At 44.0% G+C, this 22,518-nt stretch overlaps 1 long non-coding RNA gene across 2 annotated transcripts; it reads left to right on the forward strand.

Moving 5' to 3' along the window:
• Window positions 1-7,227: 7,227 nt before the first annotated feature.
• On the forward strand, window positions 7,228-17,585 carry LOC140216218 (uncharacterized). 2 transcript variants are annotated; one of them, XR_011892907.1, is made up of 5 exons: window positions 7,228-7,643; window positions 8,388-8,478; window positions 11,773-11,958; window positions 13,775-13,936; window positions 17,559-17,573. It is a non-coding gene; the product is annotated as an uncharacterized lncRNA (long non-coding RNA). The 2 variants fall into 2 exon arrangements; XR_011892908.1 differs by lacking the exon at window positions 13,775-13,936 and having other exon boundaries at window positions 7,230-7,643; window positions 17,559-17,585.
• Window positions 17,586-22,518: the final 4,933 nt, after the last annotated feature.

Raw genomic sequence — 22,518 nt, forward strand, 5'->3', positions numbered from 1 at the left:
CCACAACCTGCCATATGAATACAACAATCAAACCCCGGCCCTCAGTCTCCAACGGCTGCGAAGCAACTGACCACGGTGGCGGTCAGACCTGCGACGTAGCAGAGGGTGCTAAGGATCTCTGGATCCGGACAGGTCACCATTGGAACCTGAACCTGGCAACGCTTAACGCTATCTAGTGAGGCGAGTCTATGACTGCTTTCAGAGGAATTAGCGGGCGTTAAATGGGATATAATAGGGCTCAGTGAGGTTAGGAGGACAAATGAAACATATGCACTGCTAAAAAGTTGGCACGTCCTGAGCTACTGGGGCTTAGCGGAGAGACAAGAACCAGCAGTAAAATTCCTGATTAATAAGGATATAGCTGGTAGCATACAGGAATTCTATAGCATTAACGAGAGGGTCTTCTCGTGAAACCTAATCAGAAGTACAAATTGAAGGTTGTAAACGTCGACGTGCCTGCATCCAGTCATGATGACCAGGAAGCCGAAAGCTTCTATGAAGACGTGGAATCGGCGATGGGTGAAGTCAAACAAAAATAGACATACGGATGGGCGACCTCAATACCAGGGTAGGCAAGAAGCACGCTGGAGACAAGGAAGTCATTATATGGCATAGGTTCTAGGAATATCAGGGGAGAGTGAATAGTAGAGCTTGCAGAACGGAATATTTTCCGGATAATGAATACCCTCTCCCGCAAGCGGGAAACCCGAAAGTGGAAATGGAGGAGCCCGAATGGTGAGACTATAAATGAAATGTACCTCATACTCTGCGATAACTCTGGCATCATACAAGATGTGGACGTGCTCGGCAAGGTGTGCTGCAGTGACCATAGGATGGCAAGGTGTCGAATTAGCCTAGACTTGAGGAGGGAACGGAAGAAACTAGCACATAAGAAGCCAATCAATGAGTTCGCGGTACGATGGAAAATAGAGGAATTCCGGATCAAGCTGCAGAACAGCTATTCGACCTTAACTCACGAAGAGGACCTTAGTGTTGAAGCAATGAACGGGAATCTTGTGGGCATCATTAAGGAGTGTGCAATAGAAGCCGGTGGTAACTCCTCCGTTAGACAGAATACCAGTAAGCTATCGCAGGAGACGAAAGATCTGATCAAGAAACGCCTATGTATGAAAGCCTTTAACCCTACAGCTAGAATAGAACTGGCAGAACTTTCCAAGTTAATAAACAAGCATAAGATAGCTGACAAGGAATTATAATATGGATAGAATTGAGCATGCTCTCACGAACGGAGGAAGCCTAAAAGCAGTGGAGAAGAAACTAGGAATAGGCAAGAATCAGATGTACGCGTTACGAAACAAAGCCGGCAATGTCATTACTAATATTGATGGGATAGTTCAAGTGGCTGAGGAGTTGTATAGAGATTTATGCAGTACCAGTGGCACCCATGACGATAATGGAAGAGAAAACAGTCTAGAGGAATTCGACACCCCACAAGTAACGCCGGAAGAAGTAAAGAAAGCCTTGGGAGCTATGCAGAGAGGGAAAGCTGCTGGGGAGGATCAGGTGACCGTAGATTTCTTGAAGGAGGGTGTGCACATTGTTGTAGAAAAACTGGCCATCCTGTATACGCAATGTGTTATGACGTCGAGCGTACCAGAATATTGGAAGAAAGCTAACATAATCCTAATCCATAAGAAAGGGGACGCCAAAGACTTGAAAAATTAAAGACCGATCAGCTTACTGTCCGTTGCACACAAAGTATTTACTAAGGTAATCGCAAATAGAATCAGGAACGCCTTAGACTTCTGTCAACCAAAGGACCAGGCAGAATTTCGTAAAGGCTACTCAACAATAGACCATATTCACACTATCCATCGGGTGATAGAGAAATGTGCGGAATATAACCAACCCTCATATATAGATTTCATAGATTACGAGAATACGTTTCATTCAGTCGAAGCCTCCGCAAGCATGCAGGCATTACTTAATCAAGGTATAGACGAGCCGTATGTAACAATACTGAAAGATATCAATAGTTGCTCCACAGCCACCATAGTCCTCCATAAGGAAAGCAACAAAATCTCAATGCAGAAGGGCGTCAGGCAGAGAGATATGATCTCTCCAATACTATTCACAGCGTGTTTAGACGAGGTATTCAAAGACCTTGATCGGGAAGAATTGGGGATAAGAGTTAATGGAGAATACCTAAGTAACTTACGATTTCTCGATGATATTGCCTTGCATAGTAACTCAGGGGACAAACTGCAATGCATGCTCACTGACCTGGACAGGCAAAGCAGAAGGTTGGGTCTAAAAATTAATCTGCAGAAAACTAATGTTTACCAGTCTCCGAAGAGAGCAGCAGTTTACGATAGGTAGAGAGGCACTGAAAGTGGTAAGGGAGTACATCTACTTAGGGCAGGTAGTGACCGCGAATCTCGATCCTGAGACTGAAATAAGCAAGAATAAGAATCGGCTGGGGTGCGCCTTGCCGGTATTCTCTGATCATGAACAGCCGGTTGCCATTATCCCTCAAGAAAAAAGTGCATAACAGCTGTGTCTTACCAGTACTCACCTACGGGGCAGAAACCTGGAGTCTTACAGAAAGGGCTCTACTTAAATTGAGGACGACGCAGCGAGCTATGGAAAGAAGAATGATGAGTGTAACCTTAAGGGATAAGAAGAGAGCAGATTGGGTGAGGGAACCCATGCGAGTTAATGACATCTTAGTTGAAATCAAGAAAAAGAAATTGGCATGGGCAGGGCAGGTAATGAGGAGAAAAGATAAGCAATGGCTATTAAGGGTTACGGACTGCATTCCAAGAGAAGGGAAGCGTAGCAGGGGCGGCAGAAAGTTAGGTGGACGGAAGAACTGAAGAAGTTTGCAGGGACAACATGGCCACAATTAGCACATTACTGGGGTAGTTGGAGAAATATGGGAGAGGCCTTTGTTCTGCACTGCACGTAGCCAGACTGATGATGATGATCTATCCCGTCCTATCTGAGGCGCAGCTACATATCGCCGCTGCCAGGCGACGGACTCCCGCGCTTGGAGCAAACAGTCGACCGGCTTACCAGTGCACTGGAGGAGCTGATGGCGGGTGGCAACATTGGCGGCCATTCGGCTCAATTATTCGCCTTCACAATTTCCCACCTCTCGCCGGGGCAGTTCCTCCTTCACCAGTTCTACCAGCATCGCGAACAAGCAAGTGGCAGCACCCGGCCCTGCTCGTGGACGGGAAACGCGCCGGCCCTTCGCTAACGGCGGTATTCGACATCGGCGCAAGCCGCCTATTCTTCACAGTCCACCGCATCGCTGCACCCGCCTTTTCGACACCGGAGCCAAGCTGTCTCCATCATGGCCGCAGATCTATAACGCGGCAAGTAAGCAGCCATGCTTCATGCAGTGAACACTGCCATCGCGTGGTGTGGGCTGCGGTGAATAACGCTAGACATCGGACTCCCGCGCTTGCACAGATGGGCGTTTATGATAACCGACGTCGGCTTTGCCACACTGGTGGCGGGAAACCTAGATGATAGTGTTCGCCATTGGCGCGTAAAGAATAACGTCAGATCTCTTGGTGGTACTCGGCCTGCAGTCCAACCTCACCTGATCTGGCATCCTTACGTTTCGGCTGGTCGCAACGTACGACAAAATACTTACTCAGTACCCGCAACTCACAGAGCCCTGATACGATGCGCTGCACCGTGGCCGCACGATGACAGGGCGATCCCCTGTCACCGTGCGGCCACGGTGCAGCGCATTGTTTCGGGGATCCCCTTTCACCGTGCGGCCACGCAGGCTTGCTGGATGGAGGTTGCGAGTCGCCCACCCTGAGCTGAGCGGTATTCGTCTTTCCACCTGCAATTTGTCGTCACTTCTCCATGTGGTTCCAAAGCAGGGCAGTGGAAACAGGGGGTATTTGGTGATTACTGTTTCAGTGCCGTCAATGCTCCAGACCAATATCCCCTTCCCCCCATAGATGACTCCGGCGATCGTCTCTCGGGAACCAAAGCAAGCAGCAAGATTATTTGATTAGAGCGTACTACAAAATTCCTGTCGAACCCAGTGGCATTCCGTAGACAGCAGTCACTAGTCCATCTGGCCTCTTTGAGTTCGTCTGTGTATGGTTTACAGAAGGCGGCGCAAGCGTTTCAAAGGTTGGTGGACGAAAATATGCGAAGAATGCCGTTCATTTTTGTTTAGAGCTACCTTGACGACATCCCGTTGCAAGTCTCACAGACGAAGAGAAGAAAGGGCACCTTCGCTTTCTATTTGAGCGACTGGATGAACACGGCCTGGTAACAAAGAGGCAGAAATACATTGTCATTTTCGAAGTTGAAGCACTGAAATTTTTTAACCATCGCGTTTCACAGAAATCACGGGTGCGGGCAATCGAGGACATCCCCTCTGCAACCTCCTTCCAAAAAGCTGCGCGAGTTTCTGGGACTCATCAATTTTCACAAGTGATCCTGTGTGCAAGTTCGTCAGCCGCTTACCGACGTGCTACGTGGCGACTCCAAACAAACGCTTACCTTCCAGTGGTCTTCTGAACGCCAACGCTCCTTCCAGGAAGCCGAAATGCACTTGGAAACTGCAGTTTCGCTGAATTATTCGTTTCGCGACGTGCCACCTCTTCTTCTGGTGGACTAGTCGACCGCGGTAGTGGATGCAGTACTGCAGCAGTACAATGACACCGACTGCTGCATGTCAAAGCGCCTCAAAGCTACAGAAGCTCGTTGGAGCACCTTCGGGAGGGAAATGTTACCCACCTAATATGCTGTCAAGCATTTCCATTTTTTTCTTGAAAGCTGTACCTTTTATATTCAAACCGACCACAAGTCATTAACCTTTGTCTTCAAGAACAAGGTTTCTCGTACTCAGAACGTGAGCGTCGGTAACTTTCCTTTATTTCCGAATTTTATACGGACATCCGCAATATTTCAGGGACCGAAAATAAGGCAGCTCACACACTGTCGCGGATCGGCGCTGAGCCTGCTAGCCTTTTGGATTTCCAAGCTCTAGCATCCACCCAGCAAATCACTCCGAGCTGCGCCAATTGCGGGAAAAAAGCTCGTCGCTCAAGCTTGCGAAGACACCGCTTCCCTATACAACAATAATGCTGACGTGCGACACATTGCAGGCAGCTCCTCACCCATTCATGCCGCATCACTTTCGGCGGCCAATATTCGATTCACCTCACGGGCTCAGCCATCCCCGCATCAGAGTAACACATAGGCTTACCACAGAGCACTTCGTCTGGCCAGGGACCAATAAATATTTTCGAAGCTGGTCAACAAGCTGCGAAGCCTGTCAAGTCGGGAGAGAGAGTGGCCCGACACACACGTTCAGCGGTGCAGCCGTTTCGATCACGATAGAGCAGTTTTCGATCACGTGACTTGGCGGGGCCTCTTCCACCAAGGCTTCAGGTACACTGTAAAAAATTTCCGTAATTATACGGAGGATTTCCGTCATTATACGGAGAACTGCAGGGTAAAAATACGGAAACTATGTCATATTTCAAAAATACGGCAAAATCTGCCGTTAATATACGGAAAGTGCTCTCCGTTTTCAGCTTTACGGACATTTTCACTGTAATCATATGTACGGCTATACACTGTTTTGGACGAAACAGACAGAATTCCGTATTTTTGTTATGCGAACATCCGTATTATTGTGAGAAAACTTAAGCTGTCTGAATGAGCGCTCGTACTCGTAAAGTTTAAGCCAACAATATTTTATTGAACACGCAAACTGTACGCATTATGAAGATGCGTACAAAATGTGAGAGCTAGCCTTCTACCAAAAGCTGCAATAACAGATCGTATAAATATATATACGCATCTTCTATTGCGGTCGCAGTTAGCTGCGCATATGGGACTCGCTGATCATATGCGCAAATATATGCGTGTTCTCGCAATGTTCTCAAATTAAGCGCTTTGTAGTTAATAGTTGTAGTTTAAGTGAACGAAGAGCCGTGGACATACGTGCATACGTAAACAAGCTTGCAGCATTCAGGTACTGGTGCACTGGGAATGACATTGGTGCTCTGTATACGCCAAAAATTGTGTGCACTCTAAATCAGTACCGAAACGCAGGGAGTGGTATAATGACCGTAACGGCATTTACATTTTGCAACAAATGGTGTCGAAGGGGGCTGGCGGCCTATAGATCCAAGTACAACGGTCGGATGAAATTTTCGAATGCGGCAAGCAATTACCCCAGGGGCCAAAGGGCATTGCTGAACGGCAATGTAGTTGGTTTAACTCATTCCCATAATATTTACAAAATATCTCGTCTCTGACAATAACTGCCCATTCATTGAGACAAATCGATTACGCATAATCTTCACTGTTCATGTGTTAATTCTTGCGATAAGATGTAATCGCAAACATTTTGCGCTTCATCTTGAACCAAGACCGGTAAGCGCGCTCGTTCTTGTACGGTAGAATAAAGAACGCGAACATGCACCGACATGTGTGTAAACTACTGGAAGGTGACTGAAGATGAAGGACCTATTACCGTGCTAGTACTGTGTGTACTGTCAAAAAGAAGAAAAAAATAATACGGAAAGAAAGAATGCCCGGTGCCGAGATGTAACAATTCAAGCTTTATTTCTTTTTGACCTAGAATGCAACACCATTAGTTCCATGTGCTTTATATATGGGTAATGTTATGACACAACTCATTATTTACCCGTTCATTACATGCACCAACCAGCCCAAATTATCGCTATACTAGAGATTATGGACGCATCGCAGTGCATTGCTTTGCACTTCATTGCAGCACAGGGGTTAGCTATCCCCAGTAGCGAACGCTTTGGTTGACCTCCCTGCCTTTCTGCTTCTTGCATTCTCTCTCCCTTTGTATAAAACGCACTAACTTGTGGGAGAGTAAGTGTTCTCCTCTTTTAGAATTCAATTATTTGTCAAGCAATTATATTGCAGTTCCAGTAACTGTATCGACCGGGTCCCGGTCGAAGAAACCAACAGCAGGCGTTTCAAGACAACAGTGAACTGTTATGTTTATTGCGCTGGGCATTTTATACCAGAGCGAGGAAAAGGGGGTAGTGGAAATAGAGTGCAAGGAAAGGCACGTGTCGTTCCAGCGTGCCAAGATAGCTTGTGCTCGTTGAACTGATACGATACAGTAACTAGAGCACAAATGCGAAAACGAAACCGATTCTGTTGCTCCGCGCTAACAGAGTGCGGCACCAGGGGTCAGCGCGCGCTGCGCGTCCGTTGGGAGTGGCAGACGGAGCTGCACATGTGTAGTCAGCCGGAATTTTTCTTGTCGTGTTGTAAAAGTTGTTAATTTGCCGTAAATATCTCTTGATTTGTACTCAAGAGTGAAGCAAGACTCCAAGGAAGAGAGATTGACGCATCGGGAGCGAAGAACAGAAACGATGGATGGTTACGCTGCTTGGGTCTCGGCACGTTCGAATTGGCAAAGTTCCGAATTTGTCGCTGTGTTTTGTACGCTTGTGCGCTCGTCATTTGCCGTCATCGCGTGGAGATATTTGCGCTGGATGTCTTTCACTTCGTGTACAAAACTCTGCACGCTGCGGCATCGAAGAAGTTGTCCTGTGTTTGGGTGCACGTATGCGCTTGGACACGGATATATCCTGCTTGCTCTCAACGGGTGTTCAACAGTCTACGCGCACTCGTAACTTGCTCATGAGGTAAGCCCATTTTAATCTTATTTGGTTTGCATAACGTAGGTCTTGAAGTGATGTGTGGTAAGCCGGTGTCGCGAACAGAAATATTGTTTCAACTATGCAACGTCTTAGGGCAAAACTGACGCATGAATGGGGAAAGGGATCACCCTATCTTTTCAGATCGATTCCAGTCGTAGCGCGATCGGCTCGATCGCAATTTCCGTGAGGTACTTCTAACCTTTTGCTCACTCTCGTTAAAAGCGTAGAATAAAACTGCGTTCAGTTGCGCACTTGTATTGACGCTTGTATTGGCTTGAGAGCATACTGTATCCGATACAAGAACTTCTGTTAAAATACGGAAATAAACGTTCGAGGCAATAGCAGTCGCTCACTACCTGTGATCGTTACTTTCTTGCTTGGGTGCAGGTTTTAATTGTGACCAGAAAAAAAAAGTTCTTTCCTCTGGCTGCTCTGCTGTGTTTCCTCGGTGCAACTTTTTGCAGTGCAGCAAGACGTGTTGCTTCGAATGATGTCTGGGCAGTCAAGGCATTCGTGTCAGTAAGCAAGCAGTAAACGGGGTATCAGTGCGAAAAAAATTGGACATACAAGAGAAGCGAATGGTATCATCATTGACTCTTTTATTTTACGAATAATTCAGTTGTATTACTAAAGCGGAGAGTGGATATGCATGAAAGTCAGATTGTATTGATACTCAGCAAAAACAAGGTAACTTATCATTACTAATCAATCCTTTTCTTTTACTGAAAGGCAAGTTGCTGTTGTGCTGGAGCTCAGAAGAGGTCTGCTGCCTGCAATGGGTCCATCTCTCTCAAGTTATCGCAGTATTGTAGCTCTCAAAGTGACTGGATTTTTTTTTTCTCTTAGCTATTTGCCACCTGAATCATGACTGCCACCTGCCACCTGAATCAAGCTGTGTAGGTGATCACTGTTAGTGACATTGGAGTGCTGGTGGACAAGTACTCCTTTATGATTGCAACGCATATGACAGAGTGTAGCTGTGGCAGTATGCGAAGGTGTTAATCTATAAGCCAAATTAGGTTCTTTGAGGTAATATGTTAATATATTGATGACATTGGATTGTGGTCTAGCAGGCAAAAATGCTAAACAAGGAGAAGTAATTTTAATTTGCACTTGGTAAGATGTGAAAGCAATTCAGGCTGTTACACATGAAATGGGACATTTGTAGATGTCTTCTACAATGCTGCAGTCCTGAATAGCTTCAGAGTTTAGTGGTACCACTATAATTTCTCTGTAAAGCATGCAGCACAGTTTAGCATTGGGGGAGGCTGGCATCAACAGGCGTCTACTTACTTAGTTAAATGGGGTTTAATGGCGCAAAAGCAGCTAAGGCTATGCTGTGCCAAACATGAGGTGTTTTAAAATCCAGTTAATGAAGGAAAAGGCTTTGTTAATAATCCATATTTTATGTAAAAATCCAGTGTCGTCTAGAAATTTACGAACGTCGCATAATGGGACTAGCGGATCATCACCTAAAATTAGAGCAGGGTGTAAAGGTATGTGTAGTTGATATAATTTGTGCAAAAGTGTTCGTCTGTGTGTTTCAGTCTGCGTACATGTGAGTAATATGTGCATAACTGTTTGTGGCTGTTGACATTTCTCGCATGTTGGTGTGTCTTCTTTCGTAAGTAATTGTGTGTGAGGTGATGATGTTGTAGCATATGTGTTGCGGTGATGACTTGAATTTTGAGTACGTAAGGAAATGTGAGGAATGCTCTGCGCTGCTGTAATGAGGGTTCGTTACATTCAACATATAAACTTTGAATAGGTGACGTCTACTTACTGTGAAGTTCAAATGAGGTGTTACTGTTAGGGTGACTATATATAATTTATGGTTTAATTCTAATCTTGTATGAGGCAGACATAGTTTACCTACTTTGTTAAACAATAGAGATGTAATATGTATGTATACAAGTATTACCCATTCATTTATGCCATTTGGACAATGGCAGAAATGCATGGGCAATACTTGTGTACGTAGACATTACATCACTATTGTTTAACCAGGTGCCCCTGCATGCTAAATTTTACAGGGCTATTATTAAGTAATGTCAACTTTTGTTGTAACATTAGGGCACCTTTTATATTATTACAGATTACCACCATTGTGTACCATCATAGTGGGATATTTACACTAAATGTATTTGACTTTGCTATAAAACCCTGCACAGTGGTGCATCATGAAATTTCTTTCTATAGTTTCTGGCCTCAGAATGCACTTCACGTTATATTCTTGTTTGCAACAAAACTATAATGCAGGTTTCTCTCCTTATATTTTGTGGCACTTCAAGCTGCGGCGAGCTAAACCACTGGGCAGCAATACTGGAATTGCTACTACGTGTGGAGCTGTCTTCAAACACACACAAGGAATACATAATTGCTTTTTTAGCGCAAAACAATGGACACAAGAAAGACGACAGAACAAGGCGCTACTCTCCACTGACATCACTTTATTGCGTCCCTCCTTTGTAGACAGCAGAATCTAGAAGAACATGCGCTGTGAACACCATGTGCAGGAACCGCCAACATCTGATCACAAGAGCACACTCATACGACAGAATCCAAAAAAAAACATATTGAGCACTGTACAAGGTTAAAGAAAGCACACTAATGCACTGTGACCCCAATGACTGTATGAAGAAAGCTTCCGATAACTCTCTGGCGGTGGTATCACGGCTCTTTTTCAAGATCGTAGTATCACGAAACATTGCGAACATAAGTGATCCATACCAACAGGCACAGGTTCCCATTTGGCTCAACATTGTAAAATATGGAAGTGCAAAGCCGTGTTTCGTGATACTATGATTTTGAAAAAGTGCTGTGATACCACCGCCCGAGAGTTATCGGAAGCTTTCTTCATACAGTCATTGGGGTCACAGTGCATTAGTGTGCCTTCTTTAACCTTGTGCGGTGCTCAATATGGTTTTTTGGATCCCGTCGCATGAGTGCGCTCTTGTGATCGGTTGTTGGTGGTCCCTGCACATGGTGCTCACTGCACATGTTCTTCTAGATTCTACTATCTATAAAGGAGTGACGCAATAAAGTGATGTCAGTTGAGAGTAGCGCCTTGTGCTGGTCGTCTTTCTTGCGTCCATTGTTTTGCGCTAAACAAAGTATTTATGGATTCGCGCCAACTAGCCCGCCAATGCATTGTGTTGAACGCAAAGAAATGCTGCTTTGCCTTCTTTGACTGTGTTGCGGGCACTTCTGAAGTAGTCTGTCCAATAACCTTGGTGGCATGGAAGTGCCGTCCACTTCTATGCGTTGCTTTCTGTTTCATTGTGGCATCACATCACATTATATTCATAATGTGTATGTACTTTTTCTAAGAGACCCATATTCCTATCCTTGTGTTATATTTGCTGTCGCATTATTTATGTGCAAATGACCAGTGCTCCAAGTTCCATTTTATCGCAAAGTAAACTACTGGTACCTAAACAGTTCTGTATATCAGAAAACCAAAGCCGAACTGCCGAACACTATCAAGCAGCAGCCTTAGTACAGTGTCAAGTAGTCAGATTTTATTGGTTATGCAGAGGCGCACAGCGTACCTCTTTATTACTTGCTGAACAATTAAGCTGTGTGAAAACTGAGTATTTATGTAGCTTCAACCACATGCTATTGGCCATTGTTCCTGCCCTCAGCAAATGTGGAAGATTATCATGGCATTTCTTTTTCTAACTCTTTTTCCTTATTACAGTGGGATTACTGCCTGTGTAAGTAGGAAACGGATCACATAGGCAATCAAAAGCCAACAATGTGTAAACTTGGAACATTGATTGTACAGTTTGATGACCCAGAATAAGTATAAATACACCATAAATGATTGACGATTAACTTTTACTTGACACAGGGCTAGAGCATACAGTAAGCATACTGTATGCTCATACGGTGTCGCATCAATTTAAATTTTAGTGTAGCTTTACAGTGTACGCTTCTATTGTTGCATTCTGTCAGAGGGATGGTAATGTTTCGCGTGTCTAGCAACTAGACTGTCTATATACAGTAGTAAAAATGTGTGAACTGTATTTTTTAATGATTTGATAGAATGTGTAGAACAATAAAGCCATACAATCAACGCACAGTGATGTGACTTTCTCTGCACATGTTGCAGGTTCAAAAAAGTATGGTGGAAGCTGTTGCCAAGGTTCCGACCAGAAAAGACAGCCAGTATAAAAGGGTCCACACCACTGATCTCTACTACAGGGCATGGACAGCACATCGAGCACCCTCGACTGAAGCCAACCTTGTCCCGGAAGTTGGTGCTTCACAACTTTGCGGCAGCACTTCGTTTGCACGGGTGTGTGGCATTTCTTCCCCTAACATGCCTGCCTGATGTGCCATAAACTACCCAAGCAGTGTTTCGAGGTGTCCAGAATTTTTCCATTGCAGTGTCGACAGTGTAGCTAACATAAGTGGCGTGCAATGGAAACACTGGTAAATGAGAAAAAACTTGATGTAAGAGAACACTATCGTATACGGGTTCAGATTGTCATAAAAGCGCTTACCAGACATGTAGAGACCTCCTAAAATGTGAAAAACCACAAAGAAAAGTTTTTCGGCAGCAATATTATCTGATCGCACGCACTAGTTAGTCCACCATATGCCCTGCTTCCAGGACAAGCGCCTGCATGACACCGCATTTCCACTGGCTTCACCTGCATCCGGAGCGGTGTGCTGCATCCAGCAAAACATTAGAAATCACTGGTGCACAGTGTTTTCTGTCCCCTTTCTCGACACCTACTGAACACATGGTAAACTGGTTCCAAAGCAAAAAAACAGAGGGAAAGGGCTCTGAACACATTGCATTTTAAAGTGGCTGGTACTGGGTAACGCAAGTACTGTGGCATAGTAGATTTGCACCAGGCAACCTGTGCGCCCAAAAAGGCTGCTGTTTACTTGCAAATGGCCAACGTATTGTGAGCATGTTGAAGTTCTTTTTTTATTCTCATCGCTTATTTAGCTAGTGGAGACAGCTTTCACAACTGGAGAAGAAGCCTTGGAAGCATGAAACACTTCACAAAACCAGCTTCAATATATTGTGTCTGCATCACAATTTCATGGCTGCATAAGTGAACCCTCTGGTTAACATGTAAGAGTGTTCATGATGTTTGCCATGCATTATCCACTTTATTTACAGGTCAACCCTATCTTGAGATTTAAGCTGATGTTGTGTTTAGAGAAATTATGGCCGAGAGCCAGCTTTTGAGAATACAGATTGAGCTCGACAGATCAAACGCCAGAACAAGTCGTCGAGGATTTCAGATCAAGAATCTTCAAAGGCCAGTTCATTTAGTGGTGTTAATATTCTGCTCAAAGTTGTTGATTGTTACGTTCGTATGGTGCCCAAGCATTGCGGTAACAACTTCACTTGGAGTACATAGCAAGGGTGTATTCGACGTAAGCTGCTGGCTTTTTTCTGTGTTTTCAAAAACTGGTTTCTTGTTCAGTTCAAATTTTCAAGTTTTGCATTGTTTTTTAGGTGTTGTGTTCTGTTTCCTTTTCCTGCAGCTTCTTAGTTAAACATCTGAATAGTGAACACAACTTGACCTTTTGCTTGATTTTCTAGATTACCACCCTCGATGCAAAACAATTTCACTTCAAAACTGCTTGTACCGTACTGAAAGAATAACTTGAAGCAGCCATAGCCACCAATAACACGCAAGAGATGATTATAAAAATTGTAATATTGTTTTTTGATCTACAGGGTGTCTTAACTATCGTGCACCAAGATTTAGAAATATGTAAATGCGATGTAACTAGACAAAATGAAGGTAATGTTGTTTGCCGTCGCTTGGAGATACTCTGATTATATTTTGCATTCTGCCTAATTACATAATTCTTAATTAGTTAATAAATATCTCAAATAATTAAATGAAATGTGTCAATGAAAAGTTGTAGAGCAATATGAAAGCCTCCTTATACACTTTTTTGTTACTGTTACTCATTTTGTGCTACATAAAAGTGTTTTTCCAAGAAATAAGCCTGCGAATACACATAAAGTGTCTTAAGTGGCCAGTCATGTGTCAGTTTTGTGGTGCAAAGCCACGAATACACCTTAAATGGGTTCTTTTAAGAAAAAGACTTGGCTCAGAAAATTATCTTTCTTTATGCAGCCTGTGGAGACAAGGTTTCTTTGACATGGCCATGGCCCTCAAGGAAGATGCCGAGGCCACAGGCAGTTCCTCCAGTGACCGTGAAAAGGTCCCGTGGGGCACAAGTCTAATTTGGCACCCCCACCTTTCTCCTGCAGCTTTTCTGTCTACTTAGCTAACCAGGTGGGTCAATGATGGCAAAGGGAAAAAAGAATCAACAGCTTCAAACGTAGAACTTGCTCAAGCTCAACGCATTTTTGGTGTGAAGTTCTTCCCTTATCATTTATCAAAAAACGGGTAATAAGTATATGATATGGTCTTCATACAGACACCTCTTTCCCACAGAGAATTAGCAGTAAAAAAAAGCAGCTTATGAAGGCTTGAATATTAGCTAGGATGATGTGGCATAGATAGGATAATGATTATGAATGTTTCTGGTAAAGGTAGTGGTACTAGAGTGAATAATCAGTTTATATATAGATTAAAAGACATTTCGTTCCAATGCCAGAATTTTAAATCATCCCAAATAATTCTTGCGTTTGATAGTCTATGCACATTGAGTGACAGTGCTTCTTGATGCTTGCTTCTTGCTGACATCATTCTTATGCTGCATAATTCACCTGTTTAAATTCCCTATTTCTCCCGTTCAAGCAACTTTACATTCATCATAACATACCTTGTAGATGAGTTCCAGAAACTTGCTGATGAGATTAGGGGGCGGCGTGCACCCCAGGCTTAGATATGCATTCAAGAGCCTAATATCTTGCAAATGTTAGAAATACTCCTGCTAAGCAAGTTCTTGGTGTCATACAAGGTTATTTGCGAGTACGAATTTGCCTAAATTTAGAAAACAGTCAATCTAAAACATGTCAAGCAATATCGCTGACAGTACACACACATTCCAACGGAACTAAATACAAATAAATATAGCACCAAATGCAGAATCATTGGCATGATGCCATTCTTTCAGTGGAATAAAATCTGTCCTGCATTGTAAATCTGGAATCCTTTATAATCCAGACTACTAAATGCCTCATGAGGGTTGTGACGTAAAATATGCGTGTATTTATTCCTCGTTTTTTTACTTTAAGACCCGATAATGCTTAAACAGCAGTGAAAGAACTGAGATCACGGTACTTAATACTTTATATTGCTCCAGGAATCCGTTTTTCTGCCGATCGCAGCATTTGACACTACCAATTTTTGACAGAAAATGTGAGACAGAAGGCACATAACACTTAAGGTGGTGCTATTCACTTTGATTGTTTGGGAACAAAACTCATAATGTACATGTTATGGCCCTACGTGTCATTGCCTTTGAACAACAAAATGGTAGGGGGTTTGCGTTTTGCAAAACTGCATGGAGGTTTTCACAGCTGATACTAAATGCATTCTCCACAGCTTTAGGTTATACAGGTGCACTACTTTACACAGAACACACTCTTTTACCTCATCACTGCCCACACTCTTAGGCAAAGTTAGACCCTTTGGAGTGCCCCTTCTGCCACACAACGATAATCGTCATCTGCCTTGTTGCGTTTCCTTTCTTTAACGCTGCGAGCCCTGTACTTTCCAGTAACGAATGGCATGCGCGTTATCAGCATGATAGCATTCCCGAAAGGAAAGTAGCGGGCGTGGCGTTTTAAAGAAAGGAAACACATCAAGGCAGATAATGATTATTGTGTGGCAGAAGGGGCACTCCAAAGGGTGTAACTGCCTAAGAGTGCAGGTGGTGATTCAGATTCTTCAAAGGTGTTTCATTGTATGGGATGGCACATCGCTCTTCACTTATTTGCAGAATATTGCATTCCAATTGTGTCATATGAGATGAATCCATTAGAGAGCTTTAACTTGCCCTAAATTTATTACAGCACTGTACTGGTAAACTGGCAGCAGCTTGCAGTGCTTGTGGAAAAACAATTGTAACTGCCATATTATATGTAACTGCTAGTGCACAGGCATCGGCAGCAGCAATGGTTAAGGTACACTTGTTTCTTCTGTTCTGGGGTATGCATCCTCCACGAGAAAGTAGTTTTTTTCGTCTTCCTCTTCTACCACATTGGAATGTGAAATGGGGTGTAATTTGTAGGGTATACTCTTGCATAAACTTCATGAGCATTTATTCTTGTCTGTGCCACAGATCATTGTTGCTACCACTATAAAAGCAGTTTACAGCACCCGTAGGGAACAATCTGTGAATCTTTAACGAACAGTAAGGATAATGAATAATCGAATAATTTTTAGTAATTTTCAACAAATTTAGCACTCTTTGCTTCCCACTGTGGTGTTTTTCAAACTGTATTGTTAGCACAAGGTTTGTCTGCAGGATGTCATTTTGTGTGAATGAGTGCACTTGTGCGCATAACACCTCATCGTCAACATTCTGCTGCACAGATTGTCATTAGCTTTCGTATGCATTGGTCACTATCGGCTGCTCCTTTGTTAGTTGGAATGTAGCATTTATGTAAAGCACATTTGATGTTCTAACAAAAAGCATTGTGCCCTCTTATATTCTAATTCTCCTACTTGATGCCTAGTGCTATAATAGCATGGTTGACACCATGAGAGTCAGTGTGGTGTGTAATTGTGTCGGTGGGGTGGGGGGTGTACATTAACTTAAGCAACTTTTCCAGACGACTTGAATCAATATTGTGGAATGCTGGTTTTTTTTTTTTTTTTTCAATCACTGTTACGAAGTTTCACTTTGGTTGTGGCAACAAGTTTAATGTAGTTCGCTAGCACTCTTGCCAACACATATAATGTGCAGGCATCTGTGTTGAAAAAAAGACCAGCTAATGGTTTGTGAGGAGCTAAGGTCCATTTAGACCATTCAATTTTGAGCTTACACCGGTGGAAATAACTGGTGAATGAAAGCACACCCAGGAGAACTGACCATAATATTTTCTTTCAATATAATAATGATGAAGCGTTGAACTGCATATGAACTGACTTGTTTAAAAAATGACCCATTTCCTTGTTCAAGTAAGACAAAGGTTCCACAGGAAGACAGAAACTTGAAGCCGTCAACAGCAGCATGAATATAAACAGCGCTCGACGTTTTGCAATCTTGCACCTGGTTATCATATTGTCCATCCCATTTTTTTCCACAGGCTGTTCTTTACTGTTTTATGGTCATATCCAGTTTAATTTTAATGTCCCTATTTTTTAATATTTCGTTAATATATCTTTTCTTCATCGGCTTTTAACAAAATATATATTCGTAATGTGCCTTCATTTACCATTTACAGTGATCTTAACCAGATGCATCTTGATACAAAATTTATTTTCCTTAATTCTTCGTTTTCCTTTTCCAAAAGTGCAAACTGTTTATCTTGATACCTATTTTGTCTTCTCGGAAGATAAGGTCTACTGGATTAATGACTGCTTACATGTGTACATCATTTTCTGTTTTGGTCACCCCTACTCTTTGCAAGAACTGACAGTAGTGCTCATACCCGCTCCATCACAATCACCACTGCTAAGCACACCCTTCCTTCCTTTATTTTAACACTTTGGCTTCTCTTGACCTATTATATGCACCAGTTTCTTCTCCCCCAATGAGGCTAGGGGCCACTGAGCTATGCACAATCCAAAACAACACTGCCAAGGAAAACATTTGCTACCCTAATGACAAGCACCTATGTCGAAATGTTGGCTATAGCAACATCCCTTGTTCCAACAATGTTGGTCTACTTACAAGTTTTTCTAACACAGAAGTTACTGCTTTGTCGTGTTCTGTGATTATACTTTTTTGTCGCTTTCTTTAGGATGGATATTCACGAATACTATTTGTTTCTCCTAACAGCAGCAAGTTTATCCTTGCAAGCATTTTAGGTCAAGAACAACTTTCACCAGGAAGAAGTGCAAGACGAGTGATTGAAGAAAATAAAGTTGCTTCTGTGATCTAAGAACTTGAGGACTGAAATGTTGCACCTTTGTGTATATATGCTATGCAGTGCATTCATATCACAAAGTGCAAAGTGTTTTATCTCTGCAGCCATGTCAGTGTGTTGGCAAGACAATTTTCTCAATGGTGACCTGCTGCTTTGTCTATGAGCTGCCTTCATGACATTTGCATTAAAGGCGATGTACTATCGTGGACAAAAGTACCCTGGAAGCGCGAGCGTTGACCAAATTGCATTTCTGTTCAAGACCGCTGAAAACAGTGGGTCACGTATGCACATTCCGAACGCAGATGGTAGCACGGCTGATCCCAGCAAATAGTGCACCATAAAATTCGGTCGACTCTCGCACGTCCTGAGCAATTTTGTCCCCGATGGCACATTCTTCGAACAATGGATATGCTCTGCAAGATGAAATACGGGAAGCACCTGTACTTTAACGGATATAGTACAGATTTAGCATACGGAGTCTTTCGTTTTCTGAATACGGCAAGCACCTGTATTTTAACGGTTATAGTACAAATTCAGCATACAGTGTGTTCCGTTTTCTGAATACGAGAAGCACCGTACTTTAACGGTTACAGTACAAATTCAGAATACAGAGTCTTCCGTTTTCTAGATACAGAAGCACTCGTATCTTGTATTACGGTCTCTCTTTTACAGTTGTCCGTTCTACGGAAATGACCGTTCTTAATCTACGGAAGAGTGTTCGGTCACAAATTACCAGCAAATTTTCTGTAAAGTAAGGAAAATTTTTTTTACAGTGTACCGTCTCAGGTGTGTCGACGTGTACTCAAGGTAGTCTGAGGTCACGCCTCTACACGACATCAAGAGCGAAACAGTGGGGGAAGCATTTGTTGCTACGTCGGTGTCGCGGTACGGTTGCACTCTGTCCATAACTACTGACCGAAGCCGGTAATTGCAAACCTCTATTTTTTCTGCCCTGGCGAGAGTGCTCCGCATGTGCCTTTAAGGGTTTAATTACCACTAAAGTCCCTTGTGATTTGAAAGTAGCGACACTCTTTGAACTCTGCCGCCAGAGCGCGACCTCCTCGCCTCCTCCTCGCCCCTTGCGCGTTCCCCCGTTTTGCCCCCGTTTTTGTGCACGACGATTGGTCTCCCTGTCGTTGCCCTTGGAAACGCGCGGATCTTGAGTTTTGCTTGTGTTTTTCTTTTTCGTTCGCGCCATTTTCCTCCTCAGCACGGCTGGCTCGGCCCTTTAGCTCGGCGCAGCGAACGTTGTACGCTGTGTTTCCTGCTCTATGTGCTAGCGCTATGCCGGCCTGTTGCGCATATAACAGCAGCAAGAAGGCTGAAGATGGTTGTGCCGTTTTTGTGATACCACAAGGAAAGCGTGACGGCTTGCGCAGGAAGCAGTGGCTGCATGACATTGGCCGAGAGAACTTTGTTCCGACAAACAACAGCGTTGTTTGCGAGCTGAGGCATCTTTCTTATAGCTCGTAGCAAAGCATCCCGTAATGCTGCATTTTTTTTTTCATTCTTCCGGCCTGCTAACCAGCGTTTTTGTTGCGGTTGTCCTCAGTAGGCTTAATATTATTACGATATGATCGGTAAATACCCGAGAGACGAGCCGCCGTGAGAACGACGACGAAGGGGGTCTGTGCCCTTGGCGCGAGTGAATGTCGGCCTGGCGCTCTGGCTCCATTCTAGCGTAAATAGTCTGTAAATAGCCTCTTTTGTCTGTGTCTTTCTACACGTAACATTCTGGTGGAGGTGCTGGGTAACGCTGGGTTGAGATGTTGAACACACGGTGTTCAGACCCATGCTCTCTAATTCTTGTCGGACTACGGCCTGAATCATGGCAATCGTGGTTGCTGGCTGATCGGGAGGCGTCGTGGAGAAAGCTGGCGAACAGGCGGCCTCAAGCTCGCGGCGAACAATACGGGTGACGTCGTCACAGGTGGTGGCCTGACGCGATCGACCCTCACATGTCGACGTAGCAGCGGTGTTGGGTAGCCGCGTGATGTGGTGTGTGATACGACGGCTCTTGGCTTTTTCAAGGCGACGGCATTCTTTAATGATGTCGTCGATTGTCGAGACATTGCCGAAAACAAGCAAATTGAAAGCGTCGTCGGCGATGCCTTTGAGGACATGTGACACTTTATCTGATTCAGACATAGCATCGTCAGCTTTGCGGCATAGAGCCAAGACGTCGAAGATGTAGGAAACGTACGGCTCTGTAGATGTCTGAACGCGAGACGCAAGAGCCTTTCTCGCGGCAACCTTGCGGCCAATGGGGTCGCCGAACAGTTCCCGTAGCTTTTCTTTGAAAGAGTCCCAACTGCTGATCTCTTCGTCATGCGTCTGGTACCACACGCGTGGCGTGCCGCCAAGATAAAAGATGACATTGGCGAGCATAATGGTTGGGTCCCACCTGTTATTAGCGCTGGCATGTTGATATAGCTTGAGCCATTCGTCAACGTCCTGTCCCTCCAGGCCAGAGAACACACCAGGGTCGCGATGTTGGGCAACCGTGACGACGGGAGCAGTCGGACCAGCCGAAGTCGTTGCAGAGGCGGGCTTGTCACTGGGAGGCATGGTGACAAGCTCGACGTACCGACCACTCCGGAGTTCCGTGGCGAGGACGGGGATCGCTGACCTCCACCAGAATGTTACGTGGCTCCATCTGGGGTGGCTCCATCACCTCGCACGTCGCTAACTGTTGTTATGCAATCGGAAGTGCAGCATTATAGATTCTGCTTTGCGCCCTGAAAAAATCAGTGGCAAGTATACCCGTGGTATTGCGGGTGATAAGCGTAAGCCAGTCAACATTGAGTTTTTTTTTCAAGTTTTAAGGCAAAAGCCTTTAGATCTTTGTTTCAAGGTCGCGTTGTAAACTGGAAGTATCACGTGACCCAAGGAGGCCAGAGGTGACCCAAAGCATGTCCACCCCTGTATAAGAAAATGATTACCCAAGTTAATTAATGAATCATTAGTGATTGACCTAAGGTGGATTAGGGATGATTAAGGTTGATTAGAGTGTATTAAGGAAGATTAAGGTGGATTATAGTGCATTAAGGAGGATAATATGCATGAATAAAGATTAAGGTGGGTGGAGGGAAATTAAGGCGGATTATGGTGGATTAAGGTGAAGGGTTGATGAAAGGGTATTAAGACCGATTAGGGTGCATGAACAAGGATTAGGGGGATTAGGGTGGACAAAGTATTAAGACCGATTAGGGTGCATGAACAAGGATTAGGCGGGATTAAGGTGGATAAAGAGAGATTAAGGTCGATTAATGTGGATTAAGGTTGGTAAAGGAGAATTAAGGCCGATTAGGGTGGATTCGGGTGTATTAAGGTAGATTGGGACTATTAGGCAGGATTAAGCTGGATTAAGGTGCATGAATAAGGACTAAGGTGGGGAAAGGTGGATTAAGGCGGATTATTATAGATTCGGGTTGTTAAAGGAGGATTAAGACCGTATAGGGTAGGATAAGGTCATTGGGAGCGATGTGGGTTGATTAGGTTGTATTAAGGTGGAGTGGGAGAATTAAGCTGGATTAAGGTGGATGAATGAGCATTAAGGTGGATTAGGGGAGACTAAGGGGGATTAGGGTTCATTGAGTATTAAGACCGATTATTCTACCATAATCCTCCTAATGAACATTAATCCACATTCATCGACCTTAATCCTCCTTCATTCAGTTTAATCCACCATAATCCACAATAGCCCTCCTTAATGCACCCTAATCCACCTTCATCGACCTTAATCTACTCTAACCCTCCTTAAGGCACTTTAATCCTCCTTAATCAACCGTAATGCTTCCTCATTCATTTTAATCCACCCTAATCCACTATAATCGTTCCTAATTCACCTTAATCCACCCGAATCCACATTCATCTACGTTAGTCCACCCTAATCCTTATTAATCCCCCTAATCCCCCTTCATTCACTTTAATTCACCCTAGCCCACCATAATCCTCTTTAATGCACCTTAATCCACCCTTATCCTTCATCGTGCACTTTAATCCACCCTAATCCAGTATAATCGTCCTTAATGCACCTCAACGCACCTTCATCCACCTTTATCCAACCTCCCTTATGACCTTAATCCACCTTCATCACCCTAATGCACCTTTATCGACTTTAATCCACCTTAATCCTCCTTAATACACCCGAATTCATCTTAATCCAATCACTAATCAATCATTACTTTGCTAATTATTATTCATCTCTCATACGCGGCTGCATATGCTTTGGTTCGCTTCCCGCCTTCCTTCGGTCACGCGATATTTTATGTAGCTCACAACGGGACCTTGAAACAGAGGTCTAACGCTTTCGTTTAATAAGCCACACACAAAGGGATGTGTCACAATGAATACTAGATCAGACGCACGAAGTAAAGCGTCTGATCGTGTGGCAGAAAAATTGTCTGGAGTATAGAACTCGCCTCAAAACTCCCTTTAAACCAGTATACCCAGCTCATACGGCTTTAAGAAAAAACCAACCTCCTCGTAAACGTTGCCTCCAGCATTATCGATGCTGTTATTAGCATTTCTCAAAATGTTCAACCCCACTGGGGCGCGCAACTGGCCCAAAATAACAGACCTCCATAGAATCCTGCGGTCCGTCCGCGGGAGCCCAGGAGGAATAGCGTGCCGTGCGTAGCCAGCGGGTGAGGAGAATCGAGGAGGAAAGCGCCGTGAGGAGGAGAGTGTCGCTACTTTCAAATTATCAAGGGGCTTTAATTACCACCAACAATCAACGCCATGGTTGAACATCTCCACCTACAAATGAAAGTGTAATTCACCGCCACGCTCGACAGACAGCACTAGGTGGAGAGAGAGAGAGAGATACAAATGAGAGAAAGGCTGGGAGGTTAACCAGACTTAAAACGT

Source organism: Dermacentor andersoni, chromosome 2 (genome assembly GCF_023375885.2).
Source record: "Dermacentor andersoni chromosome 2, qqDerAnde1_hic_scaffold, whole genome shotgun sequence".
Taxonomy (NCBI): domain Eukaryota; kingdom Metazoa; phylum Arthropoda; class Arachnida; order Ixodida; family Ixodidae; genus Dermacentor; species Dermacentor andersoni.